Here is a 27,490-nt window from a genome sequence, read left to right as displayed (position 1 = left end):
TAGTAACATTGAGTGCCAAACTAGATGTGCCAGTTCTGCAGAAATATGGAAGTAATGTTCAATGCAAAAAATTTATTAATTTCATTGCAAGAATAATCAGAGAAAGTCTTGTGGCAAACATTAAAAAGTCACCTTTTGTTGGCATCATGATTGACAGATCTACAGATCGAACCTACACTGAACATGCAAACATTTATGTCCATCATGTTTTAGAAGGAGATATCAAAAAAGATTTTTTGGGTACATTTGCACTAGAAAATGCTACTGCCGAAGGTTATTTCACAGGATTGACTGCCTTTATGGATAATTTGCATCTTAATTACAGAGGCTCTTCATGGGTTGCAGGTTTAGGAACTGATAGAGCTGCAAGCATGCTTGGCCACAAGTCAGGTTTAGCAGTCCAAATGAAAGAAGTCTGCCCACAGATGATCAGCATACATTGTGTGGCTCATCGCTTGCAGCTTGCGATCTTGGATGTTTGCAAGGAAATGCCATACCTACAAACATTCGATGAGGTGGTGCGGCGTGTTTTCAAATATTATCATTGCTCAGCAAAACGCCTTATGCAACTTAAAGATCTCGCAAACACTTTAAGTGAGGAAATCTTGAAAATTAAAGATGTACACAGTGCGCTGGTTATGCAGCAAAGCCTTGTGTGCTTTTCTGCAAAACTGGAAGACAGTAGTGAGCCATTTTGAGCAGATATCAACTGAGGGATCATCTGAATCTGCTAAAGTTAAAGGCATCCTGAAAGACCTGAAACAGCTGAAGTTTGTGAAACTTTTGCATTTCCTATTCTATTTTTATAGCAAGCTGAAACCTTTGTCAGAGGGTCTTCAGAACAAGGAACTTATGATCTGTCAGGTAAAAAACAAACTAGAACATGCAGTTAAAACTCTTCAGGATCTTTCTGATGGGAAAGGAAAAGATGAACTTGAATTTCTTAGTAAGTTTACAGAAGATGGAAGACTACATGGGCTGCAGCTGACCAACCTTCAAGCTGGTGACAGAGAATTTCAGTCTATACCCCAATCTGTATTGGCCAAAGCAGAAAGATATTTCATTTTGAGGCTTTCCTCATTCTCCTTAGATATTGTACAATCTTTCAATACATTTAACAGCGTGTCTTGGCCAGACAAAGCACACATCCTCAATTTTGGATTAACTGAGTTGCACAGAATTGCAAAACATGTTTTTGATAATCAGTTTGAAGACAAAATTGACCTGTTAGAAGCAGAGTGGGCTGACCTAAAACTCTCCATTCAAAATGGACTCTCTTTTAATGAAACTCTGAAAAGATTGAATCACAGAAAGATTCAGCAACATTCTCCCTCTGGTCAATTTCTGTGCTGTACTTCCCACCAACAACCACCTCATGTGAACATGGCTTTAGCTACCAAATCAGAATAAAGACAATCTATCGTTCATCACTGACACTGGAGACTTTGGATGATCTTTTGATGATTGCTGTTAATGGACCACCACTAAAAGATTACAATCCAAACACAGCCATTGATAAGTGGTATTTTTCATCAGAAAGGGGACGTTACACAAGTCTTGGTCCTGCTGTACAACGAAAACTACAGCAAATCTTGATATGAAACTGGCTTACTACTGCTTTTTGTCATCCAAAAAAATCATTTTTTGGTGTGTTTTTTCTTCATGGAATAGATTGCAATCCACACACAGCCATTGAAGTGGTATTTTGCATCAGAAAAAGGGTATTACACAAGTCTTGGTCCTGCTGTACAACACAAACCATGACTGCTCTATTAGCACATCTTTGGTAAAATGTTTACTATTGTTATGCCATGTTTTTTGGCATCTAAATAAACACTTTTGTTTTTTGCAGAAAATGCACTACTTCTCTAAGCTCTTTTTTAATAAAATGCTGGAGATAAAAAATGCAAAATGTTTACTATTGTTATTTATTTTATGCAATTTTTTTAGCCATCAAAAGAGGCACTTTTTTCTTTTTTCTTAATGCCACACTTCTCTAAGGTCTCTGCTGGAGATAAAAAATACAACATGTTTACAGTAACTATTATTCCATGTTTTTTGGCATCAAATAAGCACTTTTTCTTATGCTATACATCTGTAAACTAAACTTACATCTTTTAAAAGAGACTTTAGTTACTAAAGTCTCTCTTTAAAGATGAAGGAGATAAACAAAAAAAATACAAAATGTTCACTACAGGTTTTAAAGCTGTAAAACTTGATATTTTGATTGCACCCTTTTTATATTTTGGACTCTTTATTCTAAAGAAAAATGTAACTTCATAAGCTTTAAGAGGGCATGGTTGGGGGCAGAGCTGGGGTCGGGGTTGGGGGATGGGCCGGGGTGGGGTTGGAGGCAGACCTGGGCAAGGTTGGGTGGGGCAACTGATGGAGAGTAAGGTTTGTGCCTGGCTAGTAGGTCTAGACTCGAAATTTTAAGCCCTAGACCCTCTCTTGGTCTCCAAGGCCAGTGTAGCATCTGAACCTTCCCAGTCCTTTGGGCAAGAGGTACCCCTTACAAGGGAGGGCTCTGACAGAAATCCAACTCCAACTGCCCGGAGCTATTCTCAGATCTGCCTTATAATGATCCTGCACAGTTGTGCACTCACATAGACTGCAAGAGTCAAGCAAAGCTTGGACACTAGATTGAAGGTTATGTCCCACCCAAAACACTTTGCAATCTTCAAGCTCCTATTAAATTTAGAGAAAACACAGAATATTCACTAACAATAAACCTGCCAGATCTTTCCAAACTACATCCAGTGTCATTTTATACCCATTTACAGTTGCAAGAAAAAGTATGTGAACGCCTTGGGATTACGTGGAGTTTTGCATGAATTGGGCATAAAATGTGCTCTGAACGTCATCTAAGTCACAACAATAGAAGAACACAATCTGCTGAACATAACACTACACAAACATTAGATGTTGCCATGGTTTAATTGCACATAACATGTAAACATTCACAGTGCAGGGAGGAAAAAGTATGTGAGGCCCTAGCTTAATGACTTCTCCCAGAGCTAATTGGAGCCAGGAGTGAGCCAACCTTGACTCCAATCAGTGTGATGATATTGGATGTGTCTCTGACAGCTGTCCTGCCCTTAAAAAACACACACCTGTTTTGGGTTTACTGCTTTCAAGAAGCACTGTCTGATGTGAACCATGCCTCGCAGAAATGAGCTCTCAGAAGACCTACGATCAAGAATTGTTGACTTGCATGAAGCTGGAAAGGGTTACAAAAGTATCTCCAAAAGCCTTGATGTTCATGTGTCCACGGTAAGACAGACTGTCTACAAATGGAGAAAGTTTAGTAGCACTGTTGCTACTCTCCCTAGGCGCGGTCGTCCTGTAAAAATGACTGCAAGAGCACAGCGCAGAATGCTGCATGAGGTAAAGAAGAATCCCAGAGTGTCAGCTAAAGACCTACAGAAATCTCTGGCACATGCTAACATTTTTGTTGACACATCTACAATAAGGAAAACATTAAACAAGAATGGAGTACATGGGAGGACACCACGGAGGAAGCCATTGCTGTCCAAAAAGAATATTGCAGCACATTTGAAGTTGCAAAAGAGCACCTGGATGTTCCACAGCACTACTGGCAAAATATACTGTGGACAGATGAAACCAAGATTGAGTTGTTTGGGAAGAACACACAACACTATGTGTGGAGAAAAAAAGGCACAGCACACCAACATCAAAACCTCATCCCCACTGTAAAACATGGCGGAGGGAGCATCATAGTTTGGGGCTGCTTTGCTGCCTCAGGGCCAGGACGGATTGTTGTCATTGATGGGAAAATGAATTCCAGAGTTTATCAAGACATTTTGCAGGAAAACGTACGACCATCTGTCCGCCAACTGAAGCTCCACAGAGGATGGGTGATGCAACAGGACAATGACCCAAAGCATACAAGTAATTCAACAAAACAATGGCTGCAACAGCACAGAATATGCCTTCTGGAGTGGCCCAGTCAGAGTCCTGACCTCAACCCGATTGAAATACTGTGGCATGACCTTAAGAGAGTGATTCACACCAGACATCCCAAGAATATTGCTACACTGAAACAGTTTTGTGAAGAGGAGTGGTCCAAAATTACTCCAGATCATTGTGCAGGTCTGATCTGCAACTACAGGAAACGTTTGGTTGAGGTTATTGCTGTCAAAGGAGGGTCAACCAGTTATTAAGTCCAAAGGTTCACATACTTTTTCCTCCCTGCACTGTGAATGTTTACATGTTATGTGCAATTAAACCATGGCAACATCTAATGTTTGTGTAGTATTATGTTCAGCAGACTGTGTTCTTCTATTGTTGTGACTTAGATGACGTTCAGAGCACATTTTATGCCCAATTCATGCAAAACTCCACGTAATCCCAAGGGGTTCACATACTTTTTCTTGCAACTGTACATAGTGGCACGGTCTCATGCCATGACACAAAATTAAACCTAATTTACCACATAAATAGTGCATTGTAAGCGGCTTGTAAAGTTTATAGACATCCTGCAAGGACATTATTCCACTACCTGTAAACTTTGACACAGTTCCTTACACACTGCTAATTTGTAAGTTGACTATAGAAGTTAAACTAACCTGTGTGTAGTTACTTGGTAAAGACTTTGATCCTTTTTTAACCACTTTCTGCCTGCCCACAGTACTTTTACAAGACCAGGATCAGTAAATTTATCTTGCTGAGCACATGCGCACTGGCGTGCCACTCCTGTAACTGCTCTGCTCTGTCCACTTGACACAGAGGATTACAGTTCCTGGTACTCAGAGAAACTGTTTTGTTCTGTTTTATTCTGTTCTGTTTCATTCTATCTTTGTTTTTTATTGTTATTTTCTTAAGGGCCAGGCGTGCCAGGTACATATTTTAAATGTATTGTAAATGTATAAACTGTACTTGGCAATTACATTGTTGGGTAACTGGATAGTAGTGTATATTTATAGCTCTTGTTTTGATTTTTTTTGTATATTAAGGCTTATGAATGTGCGGAGTATTATAAAAAATAATTTACATACTGTCACTAGTCAGTATCCCCGATGAATTCCACACCAGTCATATGATGACACTGTACTGCACTGGTGATAGTATGTAAATAAAAAAAAATTTTATTTTACACATTTTATTTAATTTCTTCATTTTCCAAAAAATTGTCACAAAAATGTATAACTTCAAAAAACGTATCATGACTCCTACTAAATACCTCAGACTGCCAAATGGGTCATTTGGGGGGTTTTGTACTGTCTTGGCATTTTAGGGCCTCAAGAAATGAAACAGAACAACAGAACTGATAAATTTTCAAAAATGTATACATCATAGTCAGGGACCATTTGGAAACTCGGGCACTGCCCGAGGGCCCGGGGTCAGTAGGGGGCCCCATGAGATGGCTCTGGTACCTTTTTCATGGGCTTTTTTGAGTTTTGGAAAGGACACAGGGGCCCCATGATCCCCTATTGCCCAGGGGCCCCATGAGTTGTCAGTTTGCCCCTGATCATAGTTTATAGATGCTATAACTTTCACACATACTAATTAATATACACATTTTTTTTACCAAAGACATATAGTAGAATGCATTTAGGTCTAAAATTTGTCAAATATTTCAAACGTCTTTAAAAATTTTTTATAGCAAACGTTAAACCCAGTGGTGATCAAATACCACCAAAAGAAAGCTATACTTGTGTGAAATAAATTATATACATTTCATGTCGGTACAGTGTTGCATGACTGAGTAATTGCCAGCTAAATTAGCACAGTGCTGAATAACAAATGTCATGAAGGGGATATAACCTTCTGGAAGTCAAATGGGTAACTTAAGGCACCACATTGGCCTTGTATATTTATCCATTCATACTAACAGATACACAAGCTATTCATTATGTATACACGAAGAGTGGCCCCACTCACAATAAGTATGTGCACATACAATTGCTTTGCGTACACCTGTATATATACAGTTGTGTTCAAAATAATAGCAGTCAGACATCACTAACCCGATCAATCACTGTTTTTGGTAGAAATGATATTTCTACATGGCAAATAATTTACTAGCAGGTGTAGTAGAGTAATAGAAATCCAACAGACCCAACAGTCATGACATACATGCTGCTGATTCTGTGAAATTGAATCACTAATTGAAAGGGGCATGTTCAAAATAATAGCAGTGTGGAGTTCTATTAGTGAGGTCATTCATTCTTTGAAAAACAGGTGGCAATTATTGCCCTTATTTAAGGAAGGAAGGCAGCAAATGTTGTACATGCTGGTTACAGTGCATTTCTCTCTGAAATTCTGAGGAAAATGGGTCATTCCAGACATTGTTCAGAGAAACAGCGTACCTTGATTAAAAGTTGATTGGAGAGGGGAATATATAAAGAAGTGCAGAAAATGATAGGCTGCTCAGCTAAAATGATTGCAAATGCTTTAAAATGGCAACCAAAACCTGAAAGACGTGGAAGAAAGCAAAAAACTACCATTCGAATGGATAGAAGAATAACCAAAATGGTAAGGACTCAGCCAACAATCAGCTCCAGGAAGATCAAAGAAGGTCTAAAGTTACCTGTGAGTACTGTTACAATTAGAAGACACCTATGTGAAGCCAAGCTATCTGCAAGAAGCCCCCGCAAAGTCCCACTGTTGAAAAAAAGACGTGCTGAAGAGGTTACAATTTGCCAAAGAGCACATTGACTGGCCTAAAGAAAAATGGCGCAACATTTTGTGGACTGATGAAATTAAGATTGTTCTTTTTGGGTCTAGTGGCCAGAGACAGTTTGTCAGACGACCCCCAAACACTGAATTCAAGCCACAGTACACTGTGAAGACAGTGAAGCATGGTTGCACAAGCATCATGATATTGGGGTTGTTTCTCATACTACGGTGTTGGGCCTATTTATCGCATACCAGGGATCATGGATCAGTTTGAATACATCAGAATACTTGAAGAGGTCATGCTGCCTTATGCTGAAGAGGAAATGCCCTTGAAATGGGTGTTCCAACAAGACAATGACCCCAAACACACCAGTAAACGTGCATCATCTTGGTTCCAGACCAACAAGATTGACGTTATGGAGTGGCCAGCCCAATCTCTGGATCCTAATTCAATAGAAAACTTGTGGGGTGACATCAAAAATGCAGTTTCTGAGGCAAAACCAAGAAATAGAGAAGAACTGTGGAATGTAGTCCAATCATCCTGGGCTGGAATACCTGTTCACAGGTGCCAGAAGTTGGTTGACTCCATGCAACACAGATGTACAGCAGTTCTCAGAAACAGTGGTTATACAACTAAATGTTAATTAAGTGATTAAAAGGAAAGCAAAATCTTCAAACATTTTTCAGTTTATATAGTGAATCGCCCCACACATGTGAAGTATCACCACGAAAGTCAGATCATTGGCAATAATTATCCAAAAGTGGTAACTTGTAAAGGCTGTTAAAGCTTTGCCTATGGATAGTAAGATTTATGTTGTTTGTCGCCATTGCACGGGCTTGTGACATGTTTGGTATCTATTTAATCAGCAAAACATCTTTTATATTTTACCAAAAAATGTGGGTTATATAGTTTTTTTTTTTTGCCTTAAATTAAAAAAAATGTATCTTTAAAAAAAATTGCATTTAAAAAAAAACACTGCACAAATACACTGTGGCATAAAATTTGCAAAACCCACCAATTTATTTTCTAGGGCCTCTGCTTTAAAAAAAATATAATGTATGGGGGTTCTAAGAAATTTTCTAGCAAAAAATACTGATTGTTACATGGAAACAAAAAGTGCCAGAAAAGGCTTGGTCTTCAAGTGGATATACAGTGGGGCAAAAAAGTATTTAGTCAGCCACCAATTGTGCAAGTTCTCCCACTTACAAAGATGAGAGAGGCCTGTAATTGGCATCATAGGGAGACCTCAACTATGAGAGACAAAATGAGAAAACAAATCCAGACAATCACATTGGCTGATCTGGAAAGAATTTATTTGCAAATTATGGTGGAAAATAAGTATTTGGTGAATATGAAAAGTTCATGTCAATACTTTGTTATATATCCTTTGTTGGCAATGACAGTGGTCAGACGTTTCCTGGAAGTCTTCACAAGGTTGGCACACACTGTTGCTGGTATGTTGGCCCATCCTCCATGCAGATCTCCTCTAGAGCAGTGATGTTTTGGGGCTGTCGCTGGGCAACACGGACTTTCAACTCCCTCCAAAGGTTTTCTATGGGGTTGAGATCTGGAGACTGGCTAGGCCACTCCAGGACCTTGAAATGCTTCTTACGAAGCCACTCCTTTGCTGCCCGGGTGGTATGTTTGGGATCATTGTCATGTTGGAAGACCCAGCCACGTTTCATCTTCAATGCCCTTGCTGATGGAAGGAGGTTTGCACTCAAAATCTCACGATACATGGCCCCATTCATTCTGTCCTGTACATGGATCAGTCGTCCTGGTCCCTTTGCGGAGAAACAGCCCCAAAGCATGATGTTGCCACCCCCATGCTTCACAGTAGGTATGGTGTTCTTTGGATGCAACTCAGCATTCTCTCTCCTCCAAGCACGACGAGTTGTGTTTCTACCAAACAGATCTATTTTGGTTTCATCTGACCATATGACATTCTCCCAATCCTCTTCTGGATCATCCAAATGCTCTCTAGCAAACTTCAGACTGTATATATACATACCCAAGGTGTCAAATTTGCAATACAGTCATCATGCATATATACACAAACACACATACAGAGAATGCTTTCATGCCCAATCTTTTCTCATCTGTGCTCTCCCAGGTACAGAACAGATAGAGCAATGAAGACATCTAATGCTACGTTCACACTAGCTTTGTCAGCAGGTGACCGACAGGCATTTGGGAAGCGTTTTTAACGCTTCTCAAATGCCTATGAAAATTCTGCACATGGCAGCACACATTGCTGTTCACACTGAAGTGTTAGCATTGCGGCAAAACTGACGCCTCATGTCCAGTCAGGAGGAATTGAAGCCTCCCATTCAAGTCTATGATGCCATTCCTTAAACGCCTGGCAGGCGTTTGCGGAGCGTTAATACTAGAGATGAGCGAATTATTCAAAAATTCGATTCGGCTGATTCGGCGAATTCGCGGAATAAATTCGATTCGAGTCGAATATATTCGCTGCGAATTTAACTTATAAAAAGGGTGTTTCTAGGCTTCAGAGAGCCTTTATATTAGTGCAGAACACTGTACCTTTAATTTAAATGCCCGTGGAGTCTGCTGGGGAAGAGAAATAATACTGTCAGTCAGTATGACATGCAGATGAGTGCCGTCGATCTTAGAATCACTGCACACTTCACTCATTTGGGCAGTCACGGGGCCAAAACCAGAGTGTGGAGCCACAGTGTGGCGGTGGAGGCAGCAGCAATGGGAGGCCATACAGCACCCTATGAAAAAATGGAACCCATCAGCAGTGTGAGGAGACCTGAAAGTGGCACATGGCAGAGTGTGGCGATGGAGACAGCAGCAATGGGAGGCCGTACAGGGACCCATGACACACTCTGGACCTGGCAGCAGCATGAGGAGGCGGTACAGGGGCCCATGACAGATTACGGGCCTGGCAGCAGCATGAGGAGTCGGTACGGGGGCCCATGGCAGATTACGGGCCTGGCAGCAGCAATGGGAGGCCATACAGCACCCTATGAAAAAATGGAACCCACCAGCAGTGTGAGGAGACCTGAAAGTGGCACATGGCAGAGTGTGGCGATGGAGACAGCAGCAATGGGAGGCCGTACAGGGACCCATGACACACTCTGGACCTGGCAGCAGCATGAGGAGGCGGTACAGGGGCCCATGACAGATTACGGGCCTGGCAGCAGCATGAGGAGTCGGTACGGGGGCCCATGGCAGATTACGGGCCTGGCAGCAGCAATGGGAGGCCCGTAATCTTCCAGCACCCTATGACAAAATGGAACCCACCAGCAGTGTGAGGGGACCTGAAAGTGGCACATGGCAGAGTGTGGCGATGGAGACAGCAGCAATGGGAGGCCGTACAGGGACCCATGACACACTCTGGACCTGGCAGCAGCATGAGGAGGCGGTACAGGGGCCCATGACAGATTACGGGCCTGGCAGCAGCATGAGGAGTCGGTACGGGGGCCCATGGCAGATTACGGGCCTGGCAGCAGCAATGGGAGGCCCGTAATCTGCCAGCACCCTATGACAAAATGGAACCCACCAGCAGTGTGAGGAGACCTGAAAGTAGCACATAGCAGAGTGTGGCGATGGAGACAGCAGCAATGGGAGGCCGTACAGGGACCCATGACACACTCTGGACCTGGCAGCAGCAAGAGGAGGCGGTACAGGGGCCCATGGCAGAGTGGCGAAGCGTAAGCAGCTTAAATTGAAGGCCATACAGAGGCCTATGTTAAAAATAATAACATGTTTGGGGCATGATTCATGGCGGATTTAGTCAGTTGTGTCAGGAACTGGTGGTTTGAAATCCAGACTAATCCACGCCTGATTCATTTTCACAAACGTGAGTCTCTCCACACTTTGGGTGGACAGTCGTGTCCTCCGCGGAGTTACAATACCTCCTGCCGCACTAAACACGCGCTCCGATGCCACGCTACTGGCCGGGCATGACAGCCTTTCAAGGGCAAATTCAGCTAATTGGGGCCAAAGGTCAAGTTTCGTTGCCCAGTAGTCAAGGGGATTGTCTACCTCGGTTGGCAGGGTGCTGTCCAAGTAGGCCCAAGCCTGTTGTTTGAGGTCCTGCTCCAGGTCCACCTGATACTGCTGCTGCTGCGGCTGGTTAGTAGTTTCCTCACTGCGCTGGTGAAGAAAGCTACTCATCATCGACTGCAGACTGAGGCAGCCGCTGCTGGTGGAGCTGCCACTGCTCCTAACACCCCACCCCTCCCCTGCTACCATGGCAGCGGAACGCGAGCGCACAGGGCCCACAGTGTCTGAGGATGGACGTTGGCGCAGAAAGGCAGAGACCAACTGACTACATAGGTGGTTTTTATAGTACGTTATTTTGGCCTCCCTCTCAGCAGGTGTGAAAAAGGCCACCATTTTTGAACGGTAGCGAGGGTCCAACAAGGTGGACAGCCAAAAGTCATCCCTCTGTCTGATGATTATTATTCGGCTGTTGCTACGCAAGCAACCGAGCATGCTATGGGCCATTTGTGCCAAGGAATGCGAGGGACTCCCTGCCTCCATCTCCACAGCATACTGCCACGGTGCGTCTGGGTCCTCTGTCTCCTCCTCCTCCTCTACCAGATGCTCCTGCTCCTCCACTCCTGTCCGCTGAGTGGAAAAACCACCCATTTCACTCAATAATTCCTAAGCACCAATCTCCTCCTCTACCTCCTCCTCTTCTTCCTGTCCTGCCCCCACAGGGGTCATGTGGCGTTGAGATCTGTGCGCCACGTCTACCGCACCCTGACCAGCCATTGTTAACAGCATTTGTTCCGGGACGTGCAACAGAGGAATGACGTCGTTCATCCCATAGTCCTGCCGACTCACGAATAGCGTGGCCTCCTCAAAGGGCCTGAGCAAGCGGCAGGTGTCACGCATGAGCTGCCAATGGCTGACATCGAAGTTACACAGGGGAGTACCTTTATCTGCTTGTAACATCAGGAAATCGGTGATGGCCTTTCGCTGTTCGTAAAGGCGGTCTAACATATGTAGGGTTGAATTCCACCTTGTTGCAACGTCGCAGATCAGGCGATGCTGTGGAATTCCGTTCTGCCGCTGCAGCTCAAAGGAGGGTGTGCTTTACGGTGTAGGAATGGCTGAAATGCATGCAAAGTTTACGTGACATTTTAAGGATGTCTTGCAGTGGGATGGTGGATTTTAGGAACCGCTTGACAACCAGATTGAACACGTGAGCCATGCATGGCGCATGGCACAACCTTCCTTGACGCAGAGCAGACACCATGTTCTTTCCGTTGTTGGTCAACATGGTTCCGATTTTCAGTTTGCGCGGAGACAGCCATCTGTCGATTTCTCTGTTCATTACACTCAGAAGTTCCTCCCCTGTGTGACTACGTTCGCCAAGGCATACCAGGTGCAGCACAGCGTGACACCGTTGCGCCCTGCACATGTGATATGCCGGTCGGGTAATGGGACTTGGCACAGGGGTGGCGGCTGAGGACACGGCGGAAGAAGAGGTGGTAGAGGCGGACATCTTTGCTGGACCAAGGACGTGCAAACGTGGAGGCAAAAGCGGCGTGACCTGTCCAAGTTGCTGGTGCGGCTGTGCCGGCACCACGTTCACCCAGTGGGCCGTAAATGACATGTACTGTCCCTGACCGTAGTTACAGCTCCACACGTCGGCGCTGCCGTGCACTTTGGCAGAGACCGACATGCTCAAAGACTGGCCCACCATCTCTTCTACATGTGAATGCAGGGCTGGCACTGCCTTTTTGGCAAGGAAATGCCGGCTTGGCACTCTCCACCGCGGCTCGGCACAAGCCATCATTTCTCGGAAAGGTGCTGAGTCCACCACTTGGAAAGGGAGGGACTGCAGCACCAGCAACTTGGACAGGAGGACGTTCAGCTTCTGCACCGTCGGATGCGTGCTCGCAAACTGTTGTCTCTTGGAAACGGATTCCAAGAAAGACTGCTGACGGAATCCGTGAAGAGGAGTAGCAGGAGAAGGAGCATCTGAACGAGCGGAAGATGCCAACGAGCGACAACTCCCCTCAGCAGAGGTGTTGGAGCCTTGACTGGCTGATAGAGGGCGATTGACGTCGGGTGACGGAGCAAGTAACGGAGCGGGTGATGGAGCGGGGGCTGGGGCAGGCAGAACCGCCGTATCTTTATCACGGTTTTCCCAGGCCACCGAATGGCGACGCTGCATATGCTGACGCAACGCTGTAGTCCCAACATGGGCCCCCTGGCCACGCTTGACTTTCTGGCCACATAGTCGACATACGGCTACGTTTACTTCCTCGGGCGGCTTGACGAAAAATTGCCACACCGCCGAGTAGGAAACTTTGCCCCCGCTACTCCTCACTGGCTGACTGCTACTTCCTCCGTGCACACCGGCACCACTACTGGCCGTGGTGGTAGGCTGCAATGGAGCTGGTGCTCTACTCCGTGGCCGTTTGCCTCCACTGACACTGCTGCGACCCTGCTGCCTCCTGGGCAACCCACCAACTGTTTTGCTCGCTGCCAAGCTGGCACCCTCTTCTCCTGATGATGCGGAAGCAATAGCCTGATGACGACGAGGCTGCCAAGTGCGATCAGCCTCATCATCATCAATTAGGGTCTCCGCGTCACTACTAGCCCCCTCGGCTGCGTGTGGGTCAGGAGACAGACCTGTCTCTAGACCGGCTACCGAGCCACTCTCCTCGCCAGTACTTCTTTGCCTGGCTGCTGAAGAGGCGGATGTCTCCCCCCGTTCCTGACCGTCCTCTGTTAGCTCTTCCTCACTGTACAGTGGGGCTGAGCCCACAGCATGCGATACTTCGCTTGGTGAGGGAACACCAAAGGACAGGGGCAGGTAGAGGACACGTGATTTCAGTGGGCTTGCTCCCGGGCCATGCCAACTAACGGTTGTGTCTGACGTACCCACCGACCGTTGGCTGTAGGTGTCAGAGGTGACCTGGGAAGAGGAAGACGACCGAGCCAACCAATCGATGACGGCAGGGTTGTCGGTGGAGACACGACCGCTGGATGACACCGGAAGCAATGGCCTCTGGCTGCGACTAGTGCTGCCTCGACCCCTTCCTCTGCTGCCACGTCTGCTCGCTCCTGAAACATTGCCTCCTCTGCCACTCCTCTGCGTGTTGTCTGACATACTCTTTAATTCAACGATTCTGTGTCCCTGAGTAACGATTCTGTGTCCCTGAGTAACAATTCTGTGTCCCTGAGTAATGATTCTGTGTCCCTGAGTAACAATTCTGTGTCCCTGAGTAACAATTCTGTGTCCCTCAGTAACGATTCTGTATCCCTCAGTAACGATTCTGTGTCCCTGAGTAACAATTCTGTGTCCCTGAGTAACAATTCTGTGTCCCTGAGTAACGATTCTGTGTCCCTCAGTAACAATTCTGTGTCCCTGAGTAACAATTCTGTGTCCCTGAGTAACAATTCTGTGTTCCTGAGTAACAATTCTGTGTCCCTCAGTAACGATTCTGTGTCCCTCAGTAACGATTCTGTGTCCCTGAGTAACAATTCTGTGTCCCTGAGTAACAATTCTGTATACCTGAGTAACGATTCTGTGTCCCTCAGTAACGATTCTGTGTCCCTCAGTAACGATTCTGTGTCCCTGAGTAACAATTCTGTGTCCCTGAGTAACGATTCTGTGTCCCTGAGTAACGATTCTGTGTCCCTGAGTAACGATTCTGTGTCCCTCAGTAACAATTCTGTGTCCCTGAGTAACAATTCTGTGTCTGTCCCTGAGTAACAATTCTGTGTCCCTGAGTAACAATTCTGTGTCCCTGAGTAACGATTCTGTGTCCCTCAGTAACAATTCTGTGTCCCTGAGAAACAATTCTATGTCCCTGAGTAACAATTCTGTGTCTGTCCCTGAGTAACAATTCTGTGTCCCTGAGTAACAATTCTGTGTCCCTGAGTAATGATTCTGTGTCCCTCAGTAACAATTCTGTGTCCCTGAGTAACAATTCTGTGTCTGTCCCTGAGTAACAATTCTATGTCCCTGAGTAACAATTCTGTGTCCCTGAGTTACAATTCTGTGTCCCTCAGTAACGATTCTGTGTCCCTCAGTAACAATTCTGTGTCCCAGAGTAACAATTCTGTGTCCCTGAGTAACAATTCTGTGTCCCTGAGTAACAATTCTGTGTCCCTCAGTAACGATTCTGTGTCCCTCAGTAACAATTCTGTGTCCCAGAGTAACGATTCTGTGTCCCTGAGTAACAATTCTGTGTCCCTGAGTAACGATTCTGTGTCCCTGAGTAACGATTCTGTGTCCCCCAGTAACGATTCTGTGTCCCTCAGTAACAATTCTGTGCCCCTGAGTAACAATTCTGTGCCCCTGAGTAACGATTATGTGTCCCCGAGTAACAATTCTGTGTCCCTGAGTAACAATTCTGTGTCCCTGAGTAATGATTCTGTGTCCCTCAGTAACAATTCTGTGTCCCTGAGTAACAATTCTGTGTCCCTGAGTAACAATTCTGTGTCCCTGAGTAACGATTCTGTGTCCCTCAGTAACGATTCTGTGTCCCTCAGTAACGATTCTGTGTCCCTGAGTAACAATTCTGTGTCCCTGAGTAACGATTCTGTGTCCCTGAGTAACGATTCTGTGTCCCTCAGTAACAATTCTGTGTCCCTGAGTAACAATTCTGTGTCCCTGAGTAACGATTCTGTGTCCTTGAGTAACAATTCTGTGTCCCTGAGTAACAATTCTGTGTCTATCCCTGAGTAACAATTCTGTGTCCCTGAGTAACAATTCTGTGTCCCTGAGTAACGATTCTGTGTCCCTCAGTAACAATTCTGTGTCCCTGAGTAACAATTCTGTGTCCCTGAGTAACAATTCTGTGTCTGTCCCTGAGTAACAATTCTGTGTCCCTGAGTAACAATTCTGTGTCCCTGAGTAACGATTCTGTGTCCCTGAGTAACAATTCTGTGTCCCTGAGTAACGATTCTGTGTCCCTCAGTAACAATTCTGTGTCCCTAAGTAACGATTCTGTGGCCCTAAAGTCTCTGTGGCCCTAACTCTGTCCCTAATACACAGAGGTCTGTCTCTCTTGAATGACCGGAGGCTAATGGAGAATTGTAAGATGGCCGCAATTTATAGCTCCACCATTACACAGTGCTGGCTGGCTGGCTGCTGATTGGCTAATGCGATCACATGCATGCATTATGGGTCAGCGCGCCTTGTCTGCGCGCCTTCCCAGAGATCCCCGCTCCGTCACCACACATGTCGCCGCCATTTTTTGGGAAAATTCGATTCGTGCATCCGAAGTTTGCTAATTTTCGGATTCGGCGCGAATCAAATTTTTCCTGATCTTCGAAACGAATTCCACTTTGCCATGTTCGATTCGCTCATCTCTAGTTAATACCATTTAAAGTCATTATAGGCATTTGTGGTGCGGCTTTAACGCTTGATAAACGCCTATCAACCGCCTCAAAACCGCGCACAGGGCGTTTGGGGAGCGTTAAAAATGCTTCCCAAACACCTGACTAATGCCTGTCAAACTCTATAGGGGTGTTTGGCAAGAGTTAGGAATAAAGTCAAGTGTGAACGAGCCCTTAGAGTCCAGGCAGTAGTTATACATCAAAGGTATTTTTAAGTGGGTGTCCCACGTGAGATTTTTTGAGCTCCTGAAAATGTTTTTAAGTTGCCTGTTTTTACACTGTAAAGTTACTGCACTTTTATCTTAAATGGTAATTGTGTCTTACTCCGATGTAATTTTGTTTTTGTGATGTCTGGCTTCCTATGTTTGTTTTTGAGGTGTAACCACACATTTTTGGAGTACTGGCAGTGGGGATAATCAGCCAGCCACATTCCTTCAGCGCTGGGTACCATTCAGCTCCTAAAGCATTATTAGATCTTTTAGGGAAGGAAGGAAATCAAACAGCAGGAAATTAGCTAATTGGTTTTTTAACAGTGTACCAAGTCAATGCTGTTTAAGAATTATTAATCAGACGTAGCATGCAGACTACAATACATATCAATCCCACAAATCTGCCATCTACACAATTTATTTAATGTCCTTTCAACAGCAGCAATGATAACCACACAAAACACAGGATATAGTCACTTTGGTTTTCTTATTCCCACATGTTTAAGTCTTTCCAGCAGGCCCTTTCTGAGGCTCCTATACCTACAGAAAACTACAATGTACATGTGCAGTGACAAAAATGTTAAAGTGGTGAGGATGGCAACATTAAAACTGAACTGCAAGTATAAAAAATATCATTAAAAATTAATTTCTTAATAGGCACAAAGGATGTAAATCCATTTTCTGTGCACCAAATGCCTTTTTTTTAAATTCAGATATTACCTTGAAAAATAGCAGTCAAGTCATCACTCTGCTGTACAGAGAGCAGAGCTATTGGAGGGACCTAGCAGGTCCCTTCAATAGCTCTGCTGCAGGATGCCTGCAGATAACTAGAGGAAGGGGCAGAGACAAGACCAGTCATCTGGCAGAAGAAGAAAAAACAGCAGTGATCAGTCTTTAGTAAAGGAAGCTGCTGCACAAAGGCGAAGTTTCACAAAGGATTTCTGCACAGATCTGGAAGAAATACACAACGCACGCCAAAATTCAAGTAAGAATATTCAGTACTTGCCTCTTGTATTTAGACAATATATGCTTACAAGTTCAACTTTAACCAAAGGTGATCGTCAAATTTAGATTTTTTTTCCTTTTGTTTTACTTTACATTGCAATAAGAGCAAAGAGGGAATTTACCGTACTTTATTATAGATTGTGGATTTATGCTTCTGAGGATGCAAAGTTTTTAATTTATTTATTTTTGTGATTTAGCTGATCACAATAGCTATTTCAGCCTGGATATGTATTTAGATATGACTACAGCAGGGCACCTGTCAGTGACCAGGACAAGACGTGACTGATGATACTGTACAACAAATCAGTGATATTATTAAAAGGTTCCTCACAACACCACCATTTTACAGCAAAAACATGAATGCTTTACAATGTTTCCTATTATATGAACTGGCTATTAAGGATAAATGAAGTGTAACCTGGACTGTAGCTGATAACTGTTGCTGAACTCCTTTGTTGCTGCTGTATTATCCTTTTTCATTGTGGACATGGTTAAACTGAATATTAATAAAAGCAGCAGTGAAACTGCCATTTTTAAGGAGACCACTTTGCAATGCTCTTCTACAGAGTGTTTCCAGTGCAGGGGGCAGCCATCTTGGCTGGGTCTCGATTGATCCTGGAGGACGATGATTGGGTAATGCAACAAAGCAAGAAGAAATGTGTCTGCAGGTTGTTGATAAAAATAGAGAGGGCAGTCTTAAAGCTGTGAGGGGATCAAAAAAAGAAACTGGGTTGTCGGCTGAACAGAACCCTGCCATAGCTGACCACAATTGGGACAGACTTCAGAGAGGACTCTCACTGCACAGGACCTTGTTTCAGAGATCAGGAGCTTTCTCCCTGGGAGGGTGTGTAATAAAACTGTACTAGAGAGAGCACTCTCACTCATAAGGAAGTGCAACCCCTACCCCCCCTGAAGGGACCACTGATGATGATGGGCCCACTGCTTAGTCCCCACTGACACACTTATCATGTCTCTTAGCTGTCATATACTAAAGACAATTTAAACCCGTGAATTTGAGGATTGGTAGGCTACCACCTTAAGAATGTGCAGGAATTAGGTCACAAACAGCATGACAGTAAATCAATTGAATGTCTTAAGGCAATTCAATGCAATACGGTGCAAATCAACAAACAGATAAATGCACAGACAAAAAAGCACTATAATAAACAAATGGGTAGCAAATCACTAACTTGCAGTTAAAGGAACTATAGCACTGTTAACTTGAATCTTAACTAGGTTACTAGAGCCTCTAAATAACTTCAACCAAGAAGAATCAAAAAGGGTCCTGGTATACACCTTGTATTACAGCTCCAACAGCAGGCAGGTGTATGCATTCCTAGAGTGGGGGTAGCCTTGGAGTTGGTGAAAGTGACTGGCACCTAGTAGGTAACAGTGGCTTGCTTTGGGTGAGGCCCTTCTTTAGGTGGGGCACTGTCCCTTTAGGACTGTTAATAGATCACAAAGGCTATGCTGCGGAGTAGGAGCAGCCTCTGTTTCAGCTAACTGTGTTTGGCTGGTGAACATGTAGTTCAGCTCACCGCTTCCTGGCAGGTGGCTAATCTGGTCCCGATGGTTTGCCAACTTGCAATTGGTTTGGCAACAGTGATCAAGTCCCAGATCCTCACACAGGCCGCAGTTTCTATGCTCAGATCCTGAAGACACAGCAACTCTCTCTCTCTCAATTCAGTCTTTGAAGGCAGCTCCAGCAGGCATAGGTGAAGGTCCATCCCCACTCCCTGATGGGAAGAACAAGCATAGTAACAGGTCCTCTTGAGATGTGGGAAATAACGTATTGCCAAGGGCTCCAACATTCTATTAATACAGTCAATATTTAAAAGAGAAAAAAGATGGACTTTTAAGGTGCCAACACAATATACTCTTTATAAAAAATATACATTTTACTGTAACAAAATCCATAAAGCATGATTCTAAAAACATGTTCACACATTGTGCAGAAAGGACCTCCCTTAAATGCCTCCCATAGGGTATACGACACCTGCTCATAATCATGCATGTATATACACAATTCTTTAATACAATATTGATAGATATTGTAGGTGTCCACCATGGACAGACAGTTGCTCAATTCCTCAACATGTTTCGCGAGAATACTTCTTCAGTAGGTGAGGAGGGCTACAGAAATAAAAATAAAATAAACAAATCCCGGTACAAGAAAAATACATCTATTAGACTTGTATAAACTACAGAAATGACGCAACACGCACAAAGTTGGGGAAGTCCAACACCAAATAAGGGAAGGCACAGAAGTCTGGCTAGATGTGTGAGTGATATGCACCCCGGGGGTAAGTGTGAGAGTAAAATAAGGTGGCACTTACCTACACTGTTTAAAAAAATAATAATCATAAACACCAATCCACATCACTAAAAACAAAAATGAAACTACCAATTCCTAAAAAAAATGTAAATAATGTAACCAGAAATGGGTCTAATGTATTGCTGCAGCTGCCATGCAAACAGAAACGCTGGACCAGCACTGTCAATAGCAGGGGCGGGACAGCAAGAGGAGGCTGGGAACCTGGAAAATCGCCAGGGCCCGGTCACAAGTGCGACTTTTGTGACCCTGGTAGTTTTGCCACTGTGTTGGACCCTTAAATGAAGTTCCCTGGTGTGCTGGTGACTTACCTCTTGCTGTTTGCCACTGTGGGGAGGGGGCCCAAGACAATAGGAAGGGGGCCTGCTGCAGGACTGTAATAAAGGGCCCCCATGACAGGAGTAAAGGGCCCTGGGATCTGTGGGAGGGGCTGCGGGACCAGACGTAAGGACCCCAGGACTGATGGGAGAGGGACCTTTCATGGTTTCTTGTAACAGGGCCCTGAAGGTTCTAGTTATGCCTCTGTTTGGACTGATAGCATTTGGAGGAGAGCAGCAATCATATGACACAAGAAAACATTACAAGAAAACTGGGAGATCACCAAAAAAACAAAAATATATGCATGTCCACCTCAAATCCAGATTAGCTCATCTATATTAGACATATGATTATTTTCCTCTATATTAGTATAGAAGAAATTATTTACAGGGAAGACTTTAAAAAAATATAATTGCTAAATATCTTATTTTGAAATTTAAATAATTTATTTACAGACTTTATGTAAGGGAAATCTAGAAGATGACAAGGGACAACTCCTCCAATAGTGTAATAGTGCTCTGATTGGTTGTACTGAATTCCTGTAAGGAATTTTCTATTCTTTGTCAGGAAGGACAGAAATAAGGAAAGACAAGTTTAGTTTGTTTTTTTCAACCTAAATGGGTTTGAAAGAGAAGTTTTTTGTTTTTTCTTTAATTTATACTTACCTAGGTGGATGCAGAATCAATCCGATGCTGCATCTGTCCCTCGTCATTTCTAAGGGTGAGAACTGAGTGATCTGATATCGATGATTGCTCAGTTCTCTCTGCTGCTCTGAGCAGAGAGGCAGGACTGTCAGTTTCTGTTTTGTCCCTCCAGAGCTCACTGGAGCTCTAAGCTGTGGAGGGGGGAACAGCTGGCTCAGGCTGTCAATGGCTCACTGAGAGGCTGAGCCATGTGCCAGTCCAGACTCCTAGGTGGATCCCAACCATATGGTCAAGGTCATTCCCCAGCATGGACCAGCTGAATGACCACAACCAACAGCAGACTTTAGCCCGCTGTTGGCTGAAACCAGGTTGCAGGAGTGCAGAGAGAACTTCACTCCTGTAATCCACAGGAGAAGTACAGCCAAACGAGCTTTGGCTGTACTTCTTCTTTGAGCCCTTTTTCATTCTGTCATTGTGGAATGTTTTAAAACTTGTCAATTATGTTGACATTTTTTTTTAATCATTAGTTTAGCACCCATCGCATAGATCTGATATGCTTTACGTAAGCCTCCGCCTCCAAAACATTTCTATGAAATGTCAAGTATACAGTATGAAGCCTAGTTACATATTTTGCAAACTTTTTTTATTCTATTTTACATTTGGTATGCTTACTGTACAAAAACAGGGATTAGGGAAAAAAACATCATCTTTATACTTTTAGCTTTTCCTCAATAACTCATGTCTTAAAATGTTTAAACTATCATTAGTCACTACTAACATTCCCAGCTAGCTACTATGCATCTATTTTTTACATCTAAAGATGCACTGACACATAAATGAGAAGTCATACAAGTGCCAAGTGTGTTGCTGGCAATGGCTCTGCGGCACAGGACAGGACCTCAGTTATACTGACAGAAGGTTCCCACAGCTACATGAGCAAACAGGAAAAGACTTCTGCAGTAACACTGCCACAAGTGTCAGATTTATTTATTTAAAGCAGGTACGCAGTGCTTTGCATATCATTCTCCGCCCTCAAGGAATTTGCAATCTAGCTTCTATCTCAAACACACATATTACAGACAATTTAGACAGCAACCAATTAGCCTACCAGCATGTATTTAGAGTGTGGAAGGAAACCAGAATTTCCTGATGAAACCCACAACACACACAGAGAACATGCAAGCTCCAGGCAGATAGTGTCCTGGCTGGAATTTGAACCATGGACCCCAGTGCTGCAAGGCAAATGAGCAGACCATTAAATCAATGGAGTGGCAGAAACTGGCAGTAGGTGTCCCCCACAAAGTTTCTGACCAATGGAGCCACAGCACACCCATCAGATAGGTGGCTGGCTAACAAACCTTCCACACCCACATCCTCCCAGATGCAGAGAAGCCAGTTGTTAACCAGTGTTACTAATGCACCCTTTTCCTTCTCCTCTACCAATCCAGCCATAGCCGTGCAAATTATGGAGTTTGCAAAAAATGTTAATACCACTTTAATAACCCTCCAAAGGTAAAATATGCACACAACAAAAATTGTTAAAAAATAATTTACATATCTTTATTACATCCGTTTAAAAACACTCGAGTTAAAATATAAAGTTCATAATCAGGTGTCAAGTCTAGCATTTGTCTTCCACATAAATAAGCAGAAGAGCTGTACCATAGGAATCCTCAGAGATCATTACATGTGGGTTGACACGTTTCACGGGATGAACCGCTTTATCAGGACCTTAGATCTCGAATATGAGCAAAACTGGTTCACTTCCAATATAAGAGCTCAAATTCGTTTATATGTACACCTCAAGCTGACAATAGAGTGGGGGAATCTGGCCAAGAACCAGAGGATATCATAAACTCAAAAAGAAACCAATCTGTGTGTTACCATTTGTTTGGACCTCGTGGCATGCTTGGCCATCTTCCATGTATATGTGATTGGTATTTTTTCCCTGGCTCTATTTGGAGTACTGATGGCTTAAACGTTTGGACTATCCACATGTAATCAGAGATTGGTTTCTTTTTCATTTTATGATAAGCGAATTTGAGTTCTTATATTGGAAGTGATATTTTGAGATCTAAGGTCCTGATGAAGCGGGTCATCCTGCGAAACACGTTATCCGACATGCAATGATCTATGAGGACTCCTCTTCTGCTTATTTATGTGGAAGACTTGGCGTCTGATTATGAATGTCATATTTTTAACTGAAGTGTAAAAAAGATTTTAAATGGATGTAATAAAGATATGTACATTCTTTTTAACAATTTTTGTTGTGTGCATATTTTACCATTGGAGGGGTATTTAAAGTCACATTATATGTACTCCCTTTGTTATGCTCTATTTGGGGATGACACCCTCCAATGGTATAACTATGGCATGGTATAACTATTATGGTATAATAATGGTAATTAACACTATTTCCCTTCACATATATTTTTACAGGTATTTGAATATCATAGCAGAGTTGCAAAAGGAGAAATATTTGAATGATGTATTGAGCATGCTCTCTTTTGAGGAAGGGATAGTGAGATGACCATAGAGGAAGAGGATGATTCAGCTACCCTAGAGACATGAGGCAACAGGCAGGAAGCAGAAACAAATGACAAATTTGCAGCAGCTGGAGTCTGAAGTAATCTCCAGTGATGTAGGGACAGTAGAGGATGAGGTGGTACATCGCATGTAGGTGCCACAGAAGGAAGAGGAGAAAGAACAAAGGGAGAGGCTGAAGGGCAGAAAGGATAGAGGGAAAAGTTGATAACTGGCAGAGGAACCCTGCAGAGAGCACAAGGAAGCAGCAATTTAAATCCTTCTAGTGGCACTGCCCCAAGGGCTGCTGTTACTCCGAAGGCCATACCAACTACCTGTGCAGTATGGCCGACAATAATGTAGTGATATACAACCTCAGTCAGAAGCGCATAAATTGCAGAAAGCCTAACACCAACTTGGGTACTACCATAATGCTCAATTTTTTCTTCTCCCTAATTCCAACTTAGCCGAGCTACTGGCACTACGGCTGCTCTCATGCAAACTGTTGGCCTGTGCAACCACAGAGTGGAAAGTAACCAGCTGCTATTGCTTTTTCCAGAAGGTCATGCCTGCTCTTTACCTTCACATGGAGGAGAATATGCCTCTCTCATTGGACCATGGTGTCATTGGCAGGGTATACATGACCACAAACACTTGTTTCAGTAAGCACAGGCAGTAATGATATATTTCTATCACTGCATACTGGGTTAACCCTATGATGCCTGGAAATAGGAGATGTAACACAACTCCAACTTTTTTGTGCTGCTTCATTATTTGATTGGAGCTAGTGGCAGCTGCATGTGATTGAACCCTTCCTTCTCACTGACCTTTTCCTCTGAGTTAGTTTGGAAGACCCTGCTCCCCAAGCAGCCATTACCCTACACAACATCTCAGGCAAAACGCCTTGTATGCAGTGCTGTAGCTTGTATGTGTGGGGGAAAGGTGTCATATGGGGACAGAGCTACTGGCAATTATTCAGGCCCAGCCTGAGTGGTTTGCCCTACATGAGCTGAAACCCGGCAAGGTTATGCATGATAATGGCACAAACCTGCTTTCTGCTCTTCGCCTAGGGAACCTTACACATGTGTCTTGCGTGATGCACGTTTCAGGACATTGCAATGCTCCTTATTTTGTTTTGAAAGAGCTTTATTTGAAGTGTACAAAATGTAAGCTTCATTCACTGCAATGTCAGGCAACGAGCTGCGCTCCCTGACATGGCAGTGCAATTCAGCCTGATGCTCTGCAATAATATGCAGCATGTGTGTTTCCTGTGTGTCCCTGCGGTAAAGACATACAGACATTTTACAATGCGGCTAAGTGCCTGTCTCCGAATATAGTGTGAAATGGCCCTAAATATACTGCAAAAGCTGCAGCATCAGCTGCAAGCAATCACCCAGTATTTGAAAACTCCTGCCATGTGTCTCTGAATTTAAGGCATATTCAAAATTATATGGGAATATTTTTGTATCTTTATCTCATCTGCAAAGCTATAGTTTTTATTGCTGGAAAATTCCACAGGTCTCTGAATTTGAGGCCTATTCAGACTAAAAGTGTTTTGGCATGTCTCTTTACCCTTTATTTTGAAACCCTTTTTTTTAAATAAGACTTTATTATTTAAATAAACCTGTAAAAGAAAGCATATTACCAATATCAGCAGTTACACTACAATTGTTAATAAAATTCTCTTCAATGACCATAAACATCATCTAAAAAGTAAAAATTGTCAGCATGTTCTGAGTTCATCAATGGTTTTTAAAAAATTAACCCCATAGGAATACATCCACCTATCTGCTTTCAGGCAGATTCTGCTGAGCACAAGAGTACTGTCGGCAGCAGAAACACTGAACAAATTCCCAACCTGGCATTATTAGACAGAGAAGGAGAGGATTGGGGGGCTCAAGTAGGGGAGGTGGAAGACAGCCTTTGCTAAGGGCTTTTCAACCTTCCCCAGATTGGGACATTTTGCCAACAGTTGTAGGACCATATTGACCTCAGTCACGTGTGTTGCTGAGAAAGTGGCCTGATTTTTTTTTAAACTGGAATTAATCAGATTGGGGCGCTGCTGTATGTTAGCAATTTCTAAAAGAAAAAATCAAATCCTTGAGGCTGTGCACAAAATTGGGGTGTTCTGAAACACCACATGCTGCTTTAATGCAACTCCCCAAACCTGTAATGTAAAGGATTTGTGTATCTTCAATGTAGTATTTGAAGTCACAAGTAAAGGCCCTTGAATTGAACCCTCTCATCCCTACTGAGCACACGCTATCATTATGTCACTGAAAAAAAGTAAAATATCTTACTATATAATAACTATTTATCTATTATAGCATTCATTTATATTTTATGGGTCCATGCAGTCTGGCTTAAAAAAAATGCTGCTTCTACAGAAGTTTTAGGTTTAGCAGCTCAATGTTGTCCTATGTGTCCATGCACATTAAGACATTTAGAGGCAGGAAAAAAAAACACGTCTGATTTGAGTTTCTGTATGGCGTTTAGTGGCAGAAAGAATGCTAAACACTCCTAAACACACCTAAACATTGCACAGAAATGTTCTATATGAGTGTTTTTTTCTGCCTAGGCCCAGTGTGCATGGAGCACTAGATGTGAAAACCCAATGCAGTCCCAGTGCATAGATGAGGCAAATTGCTTTATATTCTTTTGTGTCAATTCACACCAATGTAGGATATGTTGCATTCTTAAGTAAGTGCATTGTGACACACTATAACACATTGCAACAAGCTGCCCTGCATAAGTTAATAGAAGTGTCCAGCTAAATAAAGTTTTTTTAAAATGGAAAAAAGCAAGCACTGATGCTCCCACCTAGGAAACCTAGCCCTTAAGGCTGCTTTCACACTGATCCATTTTTCTTAGGTTTTTGTGTTAAAAAAGGAGAAGAAATGTGCATGGCCTTTAAATACTATGGAATTCTTCACACTGGTCATTTGTTTTTTTCACAAATGAATGGAAAATGCATAAAAAATGCACCTCCTCATTGAAATAAATGGAGAACATGGCAAAATGCATCAAAAACTCACCCACTATTGCATTTTTGTTGTATTTTTATGTTTCAATATTTTTATTAAATTTTCAGAGATAAACAAGAAAATGAGATATGGTTCATTCATACAATATTGCAATATATATATATATTATATATAGTTGAGCATTTTTGTTGTTATTCCACCCATTGGTAGGTAGAGGCAAAGGTCATATTTAGCAATATCATCAGAGGTAGTTGTATGTGTATGATGAACCTTGGTGAGGAGTTAAGGCTGCTGGGGAGGGGGGGGGGGGGGGGTTGGTGGAGGAATGGGGGAGGAGAGGATTGGGGGAGGAAGGATATAACTGGGTAATTGAGGATATACCAGTCTTGGTTTGGGAGGTAATTTTAACTGTTCAAATGTCATCAGGATTGTACAGAACATTTTGGATGATTTAGCCATCGGGTCCATTGCTTATTAAATTTGTTATAGGAAGACGTGTTTATTGCAGATAATTTTTCCATTTCACATTGGGTGTTAAGGTCTGTAATTAATGAAGTGAATGAGGGGGTATTATTTGTGTTCCATAGTCTGGTAATATTAATTTTGGCGGCGAATAGTATGTGGGTAATAATTGTTCAGGGGTTCGGGGTTATCAAAATTTTGGTTATTTCGGAGATTAATGGAAAGGTAGTATTCCAGAAGGATCTAAGTGACTTACATGACCAGAAAATATGTAGTGTTGAGCCTGGTTCACCACATTGTCTCCAGCATGTAGGAGACTGTTTTGGGTAGTAGATGGAGAGTTTGACCGATGTCAGGTACCATTGGTGGAGTATTTTTAGATATGACTCCCAGTGGGAGCTGCATTGGGTAGCTTTATAGGTGATGTTGAAGGCATTTTCCCAGCATTTTAAAGTTCTTTGGTCTGATAGGATTTTTTCCCAGTTGGTTAGGGAAGCTGTTTGTAGAATAAATTGTACATTTATGAGGTATGTATAGAAGGTGGATATTCCTTTACCTGGGTATTGAGGTTTGGTGAAAAAGATGTAGGCTGTAATTGGCATCATAGTGGTGGAGTAAGATAATTGTTTGTAGACAGTGAGCAATTCTTAGGTATGTGAAGTTTTCAGTAGTAGGGAGATTATATTTGGTTTGGAAATTTGGAAGGGGCATATAGATTGATTGGTATAGAGGTCTGTTATATTGGTTATCCCTTGTTTTGTCCAGTGAGATAAGTCTAGCGAGGAATTGAGAAGGTGTAGTATATTGGTTGGAGTAGGTATATGTTTGACGTCTTTAAATTTAGTGGATAGGAGGTCCCGCCAATCTTGTAGGGAGGCTTGAATGCAGGGATGTTTTAGTTGGGGTTCTATTCGGTTGGTCAGTGGAGTCAGGATTATATTTTGGGGTTTAAGTGGTTGAAAAGGCAGGGTTTCCATTATGGACCAAATTTTTTCTTTCGATGGGTTCCACCAGAAATATAATTGGTCTAA

Source organism: Staurois parvus, unplaced genomic scaffold (genome assembly GCF_062004578.1).
Source record: "Staurois parvus isolate SC_StPar_1 unplaced genomic scaffold, SC_StPar_1.0 ptg000751l, whole genome shotgun sequence".
Lineage (NCBI taxonomy): Eukaryota > Metazoa > Chordata > Amphibia > Anura > Ranidae > Staurois > Staurois parvus.
The sequence above is the reverse complement of the archived record's forward strand: the minus strand, read 5'-3'. Positions refer to the sequence as shown.